The 13,603-nt window shown below is 43.6% G+C and overlaps 1 protein-coding gene across 2 annotated transcripts in view; it reads right to left on the bottom strand.

Moving 5' to 3' along the window:
- The window catches only part of PRKN (parkin RBR E3 ubiquitin protein ligase), a 1,330,206-nt gene that overhangs the window by 203,990 nt on the left and 1,112,613 nt on the right, over positions 1-13,603 (bottom strand). The gene's annotated exons all lie outside the window — the stretch shown is intronic.

Below are 13,603 nucleotides of genomic sequence, written 5' to 3'. Positions count from 1 at the left end.
GATTCTGTGGGGCCAGAGTGGGAGAGTTGGTGAGTATAGGTGCATTTCACTTGGATATCACGTCTCACTTCCTCAACTCTGAAGACTGGGCTCTGCACACGGACAGTTAAGAATGAAGACAGGGTCGCTAGATACCATATCTTCATGGGATTTGGCTGTAGTGTAGAACCTTGTCTGGTTCTTCCAGGAGGCTCTGTCAAGACCATTAGGATTCTGGGGGCACCTGGGGGGCTCAGTTGGTTAAGCACCCAACTGTTGATTTCAGCTTGGGTCGAGGTCTTGTGGTTTGTGAGTTTGAGCCCCACATCAACCCCCCACATTGGGTTCCGCACAGACAGTGTGGAGCCTGCTTGGGATTCTCTCCCTGCCCCTCCCATGTGCTCTCTCTCTCTCTCTCTCTCTCTCTCTCTCTCTCAAAACAAATGGATAAACTTAAAAAAAAAAAAAAAGAAAAAAGACCATAAGGATCCTGTTTTTCAGTTTGGAAAGGGGCTTTTATGGAAAGGACCTGGGAAGCGAGCCAGGAAAGCCTGGTTGCCATCACCTTCCCCCCCCCCCCAGTCAACAAGAGCCTATTCAGGCTTTCACATTTTCTTTCTTCAGTTGTAAAGAGAAATAGATAAATAAATTATATATATGCATGCCAGCACATGCTTAGTTATCATTTAAAATATGTTCCATCCCTGTCCTTTTAATAGGATAATTCTACATATTACTTTGTAGTCCTTTATAATATTAGCTCTACTAACAAAAATTGACACAAAAGCCTATTTCTTAGATACAATCCCTGGATCACATAATCTGTTGAAGTTTCTGCTAAGGAATCGTGTTGTCTGCAAAATGTACCAAAGCAATCACTGTGCTGTTTTTCCATGTTATTCTGCATTGTGCTGTACAAACGATGGAAAGTACTGAGGATGTTTGTCTGGGTGGGAGGCAGGCTGAGGAAGGAGGGAGCTGTCGTATTCATGGGGGAGGGGTGAAGGAGTTATCCTTTGCAAGAGAGATTAGATTTGTGCTTTAGAAGGCAGGACGAACACAAACAGGCAGAAATTACAGCAATAGATTTTGATTCAATGTAAAGAAATTTCTAACTGAAGACTGGAATATATTGCTTTATAAGCTAGTAACTGCAGCTTTTCAGACACAGACTAAATGACGATTTCTGCAGGATATTTTAGAGACGAATTTGACTGTGTCAGCTCCAACTCTGAAATTCGGTGGTCATGTAAAACACTGAAACACGGTTTTAGTTTTTGATATTGTATTTGATCCAGTCTTTGATATTATAACATTTAATACTTTGAGAAAGTGGTTTATAAATGTTTACTCAAGTAGTACAAAAGAATTTTAAAAATATAAACAAAATGTACAACAGACGAAGTCACCACCTGACAATAGGCCAAGGAAAGAAAAGAAAATCCTGAGGTGAATGTTTTGGTGGAAAATGTAGTACGTTAATTGCCTCAGGCATGCCCAGTACTATAAAGAAGAGAAAGTAGATCCTTGACATTAGAAACTGTACTTGAACTGTGTTTGTCCAACTGGTTCTTTCTGAGATGTTGTTCATGTCAGAGTTGCTACTCTGATAATTATCTGGACAATTAGTAAAAGTTACGCTGGATCATTTGGCCACAGTTCAACCCAAAAACCGTGGTGGGGGGCTCCTGGGCGGCTCAGTCGGTTAAGTGTCTGACTCTTGAATTCGGCTCAGGTCATGATCCCAGGGTCGTGGGATCAAGCCCCTTCCTGTGCTTTGTGCTGAGTGTGGAGCCTGCTTGGCATTCTCTCTCTCTTCCCATTCCCTCCCACTTGAGTACTCTCCCTCTAAAAATAGAATAGAATAGAATAGAATAGAATAGAATAGAATAGAATAGAATAGAATAGAATAAACTTTCTGAAAACAAAACAACAACAAAAAACTCCCCCACAAAAACCACAGTGGAAGTTTAGTCTCATGTCAGTTCTTTTACACCATCTTGGGAACAAGCGCTTCTGTGAAACTAAGGAGAGAACAGAGTTCCAGGGATGCATTCCCCACACATGGGGGTCCCATGGTCTGGCACCAAGGGTAGGAGGCTCATATGAAGGAGGCAGTATGGGCACAGGATTGTAGGGGTTGTCGGCATGCTCTGATCAGGCGAGGCTGGCCAACCATCCAGGACCTCGTTTGCATCCCAAGAATAACTTCGTTTCAGCAAATGCTAGCACCCGCCATACCAAATTCATAGAGTTAACTGGAATACTTTTTCGGTTTTGTGATTTTATTTATATTTAATTTATAAGTGTTCATTTGGGCTTTCCACTTGTATAAGCATAAAACATTTATGTCTAAATGTATTTCTAGACATATTTAAGAGAGATTATTTTATGAAATAATCACATTTAACCTTAGAAGTTTTAGAAGACCTTTTTTTTTTTTTTTCTAAAGTCATCCTTTACATCCCTCCAATGTGAGAAAAACTGATTTGACTTATTTTAATGCCAGGTAAAATAAGAAACAGAATTTAAAATTAGCCTGTCTTCAAGATTTGTATTCTAACATTCTCCTAAGATGTAACTACAAGGATTGATGTCAATGAGTGTTCCAATATAAACATCTTTCACAGAAGACTAGGTAATTACCCGGAACACCTGGTAGGTGGAATAAAATACAATAAACAAGGACAGACCCAGCATTAGTTAGAAGGGAAGACTTGGGAGGAGTCAAGATACTTGAGAGACCATGAAGGGGCATCTGTAATGGTGGTCACCACAGGAACACCGGTGTGGGAAACGGTCAGACTCAAACTTAGTGTGAAGGTGAGTTGGAAAGTCACAGAACTGGAAACACAAGATACACAGACAGAATTCAGTGGTATAAGGAGGAGGAGTGGAGGTGCAGGAGGAAGAAAGAGCCTGGCAAAGAAAGACCCCATGGCGTGCTGCTAATGGTGGTGAGGTACTCCTGCTTTTTCCAGATTCCTCACACAGGGCCTCCACACGCACATGGCCATGGGTCATCTTCTGAAGCCTCAGCTGTCTACTTGGACCGGTCAAATCCTCACCGTGGCCAGCATCTTCTGTTTTCAGGCCCCTGCTATCTCTCGACATAGCAGATCAAAGGGTCCCATTACGATGTGCATGTGGGACTCATGCCATCCTCCCACGTGGCCCGCAGGCTGGTGCTGCACAGTCTCTGAGCCCTTAGGCTATGGTTGCCTGCCCTGTGCTCCTGACCACTCAGCAGGAGGCTGTCTCAGGCCTTGGCCCTTGCTTCTCCCTCTCTCCAGAGAGCTTTTGGTCCCGACATCTGCATGGAGGCTAAAGTCCTTTCTCAAATGTCACCTTCTCAGTGGGGCTGTTTGGGACCACCCTGTGTGAAACTGCAGTCTGTTTTCACCACCGCCAGCACCCTCATCGCCGCTGTATTTTCTCCATAGCAAAATCAGCTTCTAACGTACCCTATACCTCATGTATTTTCTGTCACCCACTGCTGAAATGCAAAAATGACAAGGGCAGGGATGGCCGCTGCCTTGTCACTGCTGTATCGGCTACTCCTGGAACAGTGCCTGGCTGTGGCAATTGTTCAACAGCAGGTGTTCCATGGATGAGTCACCTGCCATGCGCTCACTGACCACCCAGCTGGGTGACTGTGGCACCTGTTAGGGTCTCCTGCGCCACCGTGCCCTTTCCCTTCCCAGAGGCCTCAGCTCTGAGCTCCAGCCCTGCAGGTGTTTTGCTTATTGGTTAAGTGGCCTCTTTTGACCTCTCACCTCTCCAGGCAACCCCCCCCCCCTCACTGCACCTGCTTTTCCTTCTCCAAGTCCAGTCTTGCCAATCACAGCTCGTGTAGCAGCGGGGGCTAGGAGGTCTAAGAGACGTCCTGACATTGACTCGATGCCGCGTCCTTGCTGAGTGTGCTGCTGCTGCAGATTTGGGGTCTGCTCTCAATCAGGACCTGGGGGAGGCTTGCCCTTCACTCTCCTTTGGCCAGCATCCCTCTCGTCTCCCTTGGGGACTCTCCAAACCATCGCCATCCTTCTTAATTAACCTCTAACACTTCATCCTCAAAATGCGACCTCATCTGACACAGGCGTAAAAGCTCTCGTGAACGTGCAGACAGTAGAGACAGGGGCTCAGCTCCCCTCAAGGAGGGACCGTAGCGACCGAGCTGTGCCCTGAGCTGCAGACACTTGCCCCATCTGAGGTCATGACATCTTATGGCCCCACTCTGCTGCCCAGGACAGGGAGGGGACTGCCAAGCTGGTTTGTCCCGACACCAGCCACCAGGGGCAGTGTTTGCCCCTAGGCCTTGTAGGTGGCTGAGGCTCTGTCAGGTCCAACGGCAGTGTGACTCCTTAGTCTGCCCAGTCCCCACCCTCCCTCTCCCTTCCCAGGTGCAATCCCAGTGCACACCTGCACCCTGTGCTCTGTCTCAGACTCAGCTTCCGGAGAACCCACCTGGCAGCCTTCAAGTGCACCGCTGCTGGATTTCGAATCCCTGCCCAATTATGACCCCCTGTATCTACCCGTCTCGATTCCTCCAGACTCAAAGGGGAAACAGGAGTCGTTCTTCCTGGTCCCGCCTGTCCCTGCTCAGCCCCTGGTGGGCCTAGCTCACCACTCACTTCTCTGCTCACGCTCTGCCACTCTGTGGCCTGTCCACTTAAACTAAGTATTCAAGTTTCCCCTTTATTTATTTACTTTTTAGATGTTTATTTATTTTTGAGAGAGAGAGAGAGAGGAAGAGCATGAGCAGAGGAGGGGCAGAGAGAGAGGAAGACAGAGGACTAGAAGTGGACTCTGTGCTGACAGCAGAGAGCCTGATACAGGGCTCAAACCCACGAACCGCAAGGTCATGTCCAGAGCCGAAGTCGGATGCTTGGCCAACTGAGCCACCCAGGCACCCCCAATTCTTCCCTTTAAATATTCAGCAAAAATCTACCCTTGAGCATATAGTTACCACCCTCTTTTTCTTTCTCCTTTCATCCACTTTTCTCTGAAGAAAAGCCTACAGCTACCACTTGAACATAGCAATTGGTGGCATGGATTAAGAAGGGAAATACCAAAATTGGGGGTTTCATGCCTTTTAAAAAAGTTACTGCAGTCATGGGCTGGCTTGAACCTCTGTTCTGCACTAGTTAGCTGGCTATGTGCTCCTGGATGAATTAGTTACTCCCAGCACCATGTCCTTCACCAAGAATAATCACCTTCTTGACCTCGAACGGCAGTTTTGAACGTATGTGAAAGCAACATGGAATGACAAAAAAAAAAAAAAGGTGAATGTATTGCTAACGATATTAATGCATTCCCACATCTAATGGCTGCTGCTGCTACTTCTTTTAAAAAATTTCATTTATTGGGGCACCTGGGTGGCTCAGTCAGTTAAGTGTCTGGCTTCGGCTCAGGTCATGATCTCATGGTTTGTGAGCTTGAGTGCCACGTCGGGCCCTCTGCTGTCAGCACAGAGCCCGCTTTGGATCCTCTGTCCCTGCCACCCCCACCTCTGCCCTTCCCCAGCTCATTCTCTCTTTCCCTCTCTCCAAATAAATAAAAATTAAAAAAAAAAAAAAAAGAAGTTTCATTTATTTAAAAGGGAAGTGGCTACTTGAAACAATTGCTACATGAGCTATTGTCTTGTGAAATAAAGGTCAGAACATCCTTTTTCAGCTCTCACAAGTGAAGGGCTTAGGAATTAGTACTCCCATATGAAAAGCAGCAACTTTTTCTTAGACCCATCAGAGAACGGATGTCACCCTGGAGTCTCAAGAGACAGGCAAATCCAGCAGGGGACAAGTAGACCTGTTTACGTGGAGCAGAAGTCACCAGAACCACAAAGCGGTAGATACCTCTAGGTGGCAATTTTGATGAATTACAGGTTAGAAGGCAGCAATTGTCGGAGTGCTTAAAAATGGACAGAATCAGAAATGTAGGTTAGATGCTGAGTCATTTCCCTTATCAGAAGGAATTCTGTAACATGTTGGCTTTAGCAGATGATTTACCAAATGCAAGTCCCAAGACCATCCAATGGCAGGTTTCATAGTTGATGTGACGGGGACCCGATTACTTTCTCTAGTCTTGTTAGATTAGAGGGTAAAAACCATTATTTGTCCTGGGAGTACAAATGTGAAGCTCTAACTTGCTTGCAAAACATATTAAACAATGTGAGGGAGAGAAACACTGAATACTAGAATATGTCTGACGCTAGACATTTACATTTGTCATTATAGTCTTTCCTTGAAAAAAAAATTGCTGAGAAATGAACTAAGTATCAGTGTTGCATCCAGAACTATTTTACGTGTCATATAGAAGTAAAAGCAGCGTAATATTGCCTGCGAAGACTTTACAAATCCACCTGGGTTGAAAGAACAGACTAAATGCTCACACTTCTGTGAATGCAGAATGTGTATAAAATCAAGAATGTGTGAGGCATAGACATGCATTTCAGGACACAGGGTCCTTCCTAAACATGCCTGGGAAAGAGAAACTGGTGTTCAGACAAGGAGGTATTTTCTTGGTTGTCACTGTCCTGTGATCCCCTTCTGCCACCCTCCCATGGGCGGCTTCTATAGTCTTTTTACCTACATGCGGAGGTGGGGGTAGAACTCTGGGTCCCAGTCTGCCTCCCCCCTCCCCTCAACCCCCTCCCAGGTCCCTGGCCCAGGAAGAAATAAGAAATAATGATGAAGCAAGAGCAGGAGAAGGAAATGAACCACTAACTAGCTGTGGAGTCTCGGGTCAAAGATACTGTGTCAGATCTAAAGCCTTAATTTCCTACTTGCAAAAACAGGAGTAAGAATATTTAATTATGAGGTTGCTGTAAATGATGTGTGTTGCTGTAAATGATGTGTATGGGTATCTACATGGTTGTATATCTATGACCTAGGAGAGCTCTTTGTACAAGGTTGGCTTTTAGTGGATGCTAGTTGCTATTTTGAGTCTCTGGAGAGCAGGGGCACTTGTTGGACTACTTGAAATGGTTGTTCTGCTTCTACAAATACCTTGTTTCCTGAACCTTCGATATTTGGAGGCCAATTTTGCTAAAGGAGCCCAGTATCCAATTACATATTTGAGATTTATTATGACAATATGTTGAGAAACAATAGATTTTCAAGCATGTATATATGTGTGTTTCTAATGTGCATACACACACACACACACACATATATATGTTCACATGATCAGATTATACGTGTTTAGAAAAGTATGGTTAGTATACACTTATGGCTTTAATTTGTTGCCTTTTATTAATTCATTTATTCACTTACTACAATAATCTCAAATGATTAATAAGTAATTTGATTTTTTATTTGACATCTTAAAACTTTATGACATGTTTTTTTACTTTTGAACTAGCTGGAAGATTTTATTTTGTTTTATTTTTTAGTTTTTAATTTATGTCCAAGTTAGCATATAGTGCAATAATGATTTCAGGAGTCAAATCCAGTGATTCATTCCCTAACACCCAGTGCTCATCCCCATAAGTGTCTGCTGAAAGATTTTTTTTTTTTAAATCTCACTGGTCATCTCAAATTGCATGATTTATGTATCTGTGTTTATAAAGTGAATTAACAGAGGCAATCGGGAAAATGACTTAAGCCCCAGATCGCCGAACATCCACTTACTCAAATACGCGAAAGGAAAACTAACTCGAATTTTTGACAAAAGGGACAGTTAGCAAGTGCTTAATGTACCTTCTGTGTAGCCTTCTGAGTCAGCCATAACACATAGTAAGGGCATCACGTGAGCGCGTATGATCAACAGATGGGTGATTATGGCAAACAAACCGTGGTTTAAAAACAAATATTCTACAAAGATGTCAAAGAAGGGAACTCATGACTCATGTTTCTGTTTAACCAGAATGGATTTGTCTTTTGTTTTTTTTTAAATTGATGTATTTATTTTGTGTGTGCACACCAGTGGGGGGAGGGGCAGAGACAGAGGTAGAGAATCCCAAGCAGGCTCCACGCTGTCAGTGGAGGGCCTGATGTGGGGCTCGAACCCACAAACAGTAAGATCATGACCTGAACTGAAGTCAGGAGTCAGACAGTTAACCAACTGAGCCACCCATGTGCCCCGGATTTGGTCTTTATTCGGGGAGGCAGAGGGAGTTCTGTGTTCCACCTGTGGCTGGTTTGTAATAGTAAAGGTCACTTGCCTTTTGTCACCCAGGTTGTGAGTGACAGAGCTGAGTAATGGACAATTCCACCTTGAAATTCTACCTTTAAATCCCGGACTCTCTGCACTGCAAACTACTTTCTGCCCTGTCCTTGTGGTTTCACAAAAATGCATATTAGATTTTGCATATAAAAATGCCATAAGTTCAGAATTTCATACACCACATTATTTGAATCCTCAAACTAATACGATTAGTCTGTTTAACTTGAACACACTTTTTCTTGTGTCTGGGGGAGAAAATATTCTACTGTAGAGACACCAAAAATCTATGCACGACAACAAAGAAAACAAAAACAAGACAAAATTTTAGAGGTTAAAAGTGTTCCTCATGGAGTGACGAAGAAAATGAACAAGAAGGGGGTATGACCACGGGCTTTCTCTGGTGGTAGAGCCAGTCTTTATATTCATACCATATATCCTTGTATCCTCCAAGAAAGATAATACGCTCAACGCAAACGCGTTGGCCCACATAGAAACCTTCCATCAATGGCAACTAGTTAAACTGAATTAAAAAGCCTTTTTAGGGCTCCTCTGTGGAGTAGGAGTGCAATTTCTGTTGTGTTTAACTATTTGTTAATATCTGCTTTTCCCACCCTGAACACAGACTCCTTGAGAACAGGGGCTTGCTCATAGCTTCATCGAGGGCCTGGGAACTGTGTCTGGCACAAGGGTGATAATAAATATGTGCTGAATGAATACATAAATTAAGAGGGAAAGGCCATTGCCTTCTGGTTCTCACAAACAAGAGCACTGGAAAACAGACGACTTTACAAGCCTATGCAGAGTTAATTTAAGGACCTGTGAGAGAAAGTCTATTTGCCCTGGGGCCAGTCTCGTAAGATCTCAGAAATTAATTCACAGTTTAATTAATTCAGAAAAAATGCATAGTTTAATTTTTAAACACAAAATTTTAATATACTACTACTCAAGCAAGAAAGAGCTCTTTAAATGTTCCATTTCCTATTGGCCTTGTCAAAATAAAGCTAATTTTCAGCAAGAGTAGAGTTCTGTTGTAAATGGAAGACAGAGGCCAGGTCTGCCGTGTGGGTTAAGATGGGGGCCACCTTGATGGCTGGTCACTCAGACCATTGTGGAAATGTCAAAATATCTTCCTTAAGATAGCCACACAACTGCCAAATGAAATCTGATGATTTTGTTTATATCAATGGCAATCCGATCTAACTTTTGTATTTTATTGACTTGCATGCATTTGCTTTCTTCGATGATCAAAGATAGATTTATATAACTCATGGTCGTGTGTTCAAGAATGAAAAACTATTAGCTGTTACTATCCCTAGACCAGTCCCTTTGTCGGGACAGAAATACCTTTTGTAATGTCACCCACAGTTGCATTTCAGACCCTGTCTCAAGACTTCGGTGCCAGGGACCAGAGGACCCAGAGGATCAGCCAAAGATCCATTCTAATAATGAGTCATTCTTGGGGCACCTGGGAGGCTCAGTCGGTTAAGCGTCCAACTTCAGCCCAGGTCATGATCTCATAGTTCGTGAGTTCGAACTCCATGTCGGGCTCTGTGCTGACAGCTCTGAGCCTGGAGCCTGCTTTGGATTCTATGTCTCCCTCTCTCTCTGCCCCTCCTCCGCTCACACTCTGTCTCTCTCTCTGTCCTTCAAAAATAAAAAAAGTAAATACATAAAAATAATAATAATGAGGCATTCTTGCTGTCAGAAGGATCTTTCTGGATGCCAGTTTTAGCTTTAGAGAGATAGAAATCATATCCAATCCTTTTAAGCCCTATTCACCTTCTCTGTCCTGGGGCAAATACCCATTTGCCTGCAATAATCTGTAATATATGTGAAAATGTATAGGAGGCATCCACATGTTAATTTCCCTTCCCTCTATTCTTAGATTTGGGCTTGTAGTTGGCAACATTCCTGGCCGAAGGTGGTAATGGGAAGCCTCTTGTTTATTTGTTGTTGCCACACTCACCCATTGTATTTGGCTTCAGATGCCTGACCACGTGCCGGGGGGCCTGAGGTTGAGATTTCGTGGTGCTTCATTGACAGAAGGCTTTGCAGGCATACTTTGCTTGCCAGGTCAGCCTTCTTAGATGAGAGCTCTCACACCTCCTCAGTTTACCTTCGACATCACACGGGTGTGTTTCCTTCCACCCAAATGATAAGTGTTCGATGATTCCCACTCTGAACTTGGGACCCAAGAGCTAGGCCTGGGTCAGTCTCCTAACTTGCTGGCCCAGGGAAAGTGTAAAAACACGTCAGTGGTTTGAATATTCAAAAGTCCTAAATCAAACTGAAAAACTGTCAAAAAAAAATTGTTTCACTCTTCGACAAATTCACCTGTATGAAGATCTGGAAGGTGGGGATTTATAACTCTCAGACACTAGGGAGGTCTGCTCCTCAACGTGACTGTTCTGGCACAGCTAGAGTCAGTCCCTGGACCTTGCTGCTCCTGTCATCTCAGATTCCTACCTCCCTGAAGGGCCTCTCACGTGTCCAGCTGGTGGGCCCGCAGGCTGTGTAACCCAGCCTCCATGAGTTACCCCTTGGTCACTGTCTTCAGCAAGACAGAGCCAGTTAAGGCCCCAGGGCTGTTTGTGCAGGGAATTTGGGAGCCCCATGTATTCAGGAACCCAGGAAGGGCTTGGATCCTGTGAGCTCTTGTGGGTTGAAGTGGGAGTGGAGGGCAGTCAGGGGCCTAGGGCAGGGCCCCTCGTGCTGAGGGAAGTGCTTCCCACCAACGGCCCATCCCCATCCTCCTTCTCTTTCACCTTCCTGTAGTAACTGACCCTGGATCAACACACAGTCCGCAACACTGTTCCCCCTGGAGTTGTGAATTCACTTCTCCGCTCTTCTCCCTGTTCTCTCACTTCTCCGTGTTCTTTGCTGTCTCTTCCATTCTCTTCCTCCAGCCAAACATGACTTCAATCTTCAGCCCATGGTTGCCCTGTTTCTCTCTCTCCTCCGAGGTGCCTGACTGCTTCAACAGTGTGCCTTCTGCCTGCCTCCAACAGCCAGCTCCTTTGCCTTCAGGGTCCAGGGACCCCATTCAAGTCAAGAAGCTCCATGGTGAGCGAATTATGCCCTCCTCCATGACTGCTTCCACGGTCTGTTTTGGTGAATCTGAGTTGGCTCTTAATGATTCCATACACCTTATAACTGCTCACACGATTTAATTTTTTTCCCAGTTGATGGCAGAAACTGATACCAAACTCATTGCTTTGCAGTTTTTGAGATTCAATCCTTCTTCATTTTGAAAAGTTAAAAAAAGTCCACCTCCCAGACTCTAAACTGTGTTCTTTCTTCGTGGCAGTTTGAAGACCCTAGGCAGTGCCTCTGAGTTTATACACGGATGCGTTTGCAGACCCACGGCGCTTACAACACTTGTGGGTTCTTCCTCCTGTTCTCACTTTTCTTACACACAGGTTCCTCCTGAAATTGTTTCTTCTGTCCTTTCCAAGATGGGAAACATTCTCTTTGCTCAAGAAAACAGGAAAGACCGGGATTGGAAAGCTTTTCTGTCTAACGTAGTTCTGTCTTCTTCAATGAGGGCCTTTCTCTGGAGTCTCTGTTGACTTCAAAAGCCTGTTTTGTTATCTTTGGTCATTGAGACTAGAATGTCATCTCCTTCCTGGCTTATCCAGATGATACGCTCACAGGTTTGTGCTTTTCTCTTGCTTTCTCCCCTATTAAATACTCATTCATCTCTCCCACCTGTTTTCTAAAAATTTGAGCTCACTGTAAATAAAAATTAGTTGCCTCTTTGGTATTAAAATGAAGAAGGACATTTATTTTTACAAAAGCATATGAAGACAGAATTGAATCCTAGTTTTTTTTAAAAGGATAACTTTGAAACTGGGATTTTCACTTTGATTGATATCTATAACCAACATTTACTTTCATTCTGTTCCATACCATAAAGACTATTTTAGAATCTGATTCAGAATCTCCTCAGGAAAATGCATTACAAAGTTGTGGGTCATTTCCACAAAGTCACTGATAGCCATTAAAAAAAAAACTCAGAAAAACAAAAAACCTTTGGGGGATTAACTGAGTACAACTTTTTTAGAAAGCTCTTGCTGAATTTCCTCAATAACCATGCTGTGAGGTTGAGGAAACTCATTTGGAAAATATATTCCATTGAAAAGCATTAAAAGCCACATGAGTCTTCAATCACTATTTTTCCTCTTAATTTCCTTGCAAATCATCACGGGGCAATTGTGATATCCTTTGGGTTCAATGGAAAACCGTGAGCACCCGGGCTTGGGATAAAAATTGAAATGGATTTCAGCTCTCTGATGTGCTACTGGCACTGGCCACATGACACAAATAATCTGCAATTTGCAGATTGCTGCTGTTTGGTGTGAAATGCTTTCAGGATTAATTTCTCTCTTGGCTATAGCTTAGAATCCCTAATGCAGGCTTGACAATTACAGTTACCTTCTATTTTTCCCTTAAGTGCAACTTTGGAAAGGAAACTGGCTAACGATGAAATGGCATCAAAAATAAATGATGATTCCATGTGATCAAAGACAATGCAGCAAGACACTAAAAGACTACTTTTAATCACAAGCCAAAACAGGGTGGGGCACACCTGAAGGCCAGATCTGTGGGTGGGTTTCACGAGCTTTTTTCTCCCTCAGTGAAGCTGGGTTGATTAGGGTCTCTGTACTTTGCCGAAATGGCCATTTCTGAATTAGTCTGAGAGTCAAGTGCTCATTGTTTCCATGGAAAACTCACTAAGACACCTTGACTGAGCAACCAAGCGACTGCATTCAAAGTTAGCAGTAGGACTTGATATAATCAAATTTCAAAGCATTATTACTTTGACAAATAGAACCAGGCTCATCTCAGTAATTTCTCTGTGTGGGTAGATTTTTATTTGTCTGTGAAGGTTCTTTTATGCGTTACTTTTCAAAACCAACACTTGATGAGTCCAAGACTCTCTAAACCAGTTAAAAGGAATCTTTTTTTAAAAGGTATTTTTAAATGTTTATTTATTTTTGAGAGAGAGAGAGAGAGAGAGAGACAGACAGACAGACAGATAGAGCATGAGTGAGGAAGGATCAGAAAGACAGGGAGACATAGAATCTGAAGCAGGCTCCAGGCTCTGAGCTGTCAGCTCAGAGCCCCATATGTGGGGCTTGAACTCATGAACCCTAAGATCATGACCTGAACCAAAGTCAGACACTTAACCAACTGAGCTACTCAGGTGCCCCTAAAAGGAATCTTGAAGGGATTCATCTTGCATTTAGCAATTTTACTTAGAGGTACGTTTCAGAGAGAAACTTAGGCAGTCACACAAAGAATATTTACAAGAATATTTAGAGCAACATTTCTATTAAAACAGCAACAACAAAAGAAAACCTCTGAAATGACCATTAAGAGGAGAGACAAAGCTATCCAACAAGTACCCATTGTGCACCCCACTGGTGCCAGGCCCTGTAGGGAACTTGGGCCACGTTGG

This window comes from Acinonyx jubatus, chromosome B2, assembly GCF_027475565.1.
Source record: "Acinonyx jubatus isolate Ajub_Pintada_27869175 chromosome B2, VMU_Ajub_asm_v1.0, whole genome shotgun sequence".
Classification (NCBI taxonomy): Eukaryota; Metazoa; Chordata; class Mammalia; order Carnivora; family Felidae; genus Acinonyx; species Acinonyx jubatus.
The sequence above is the reverse complement of the archived record's forward strand: the minus strand, read 5'-3'. Positions and strand labels throughout refer to the sequence as shown.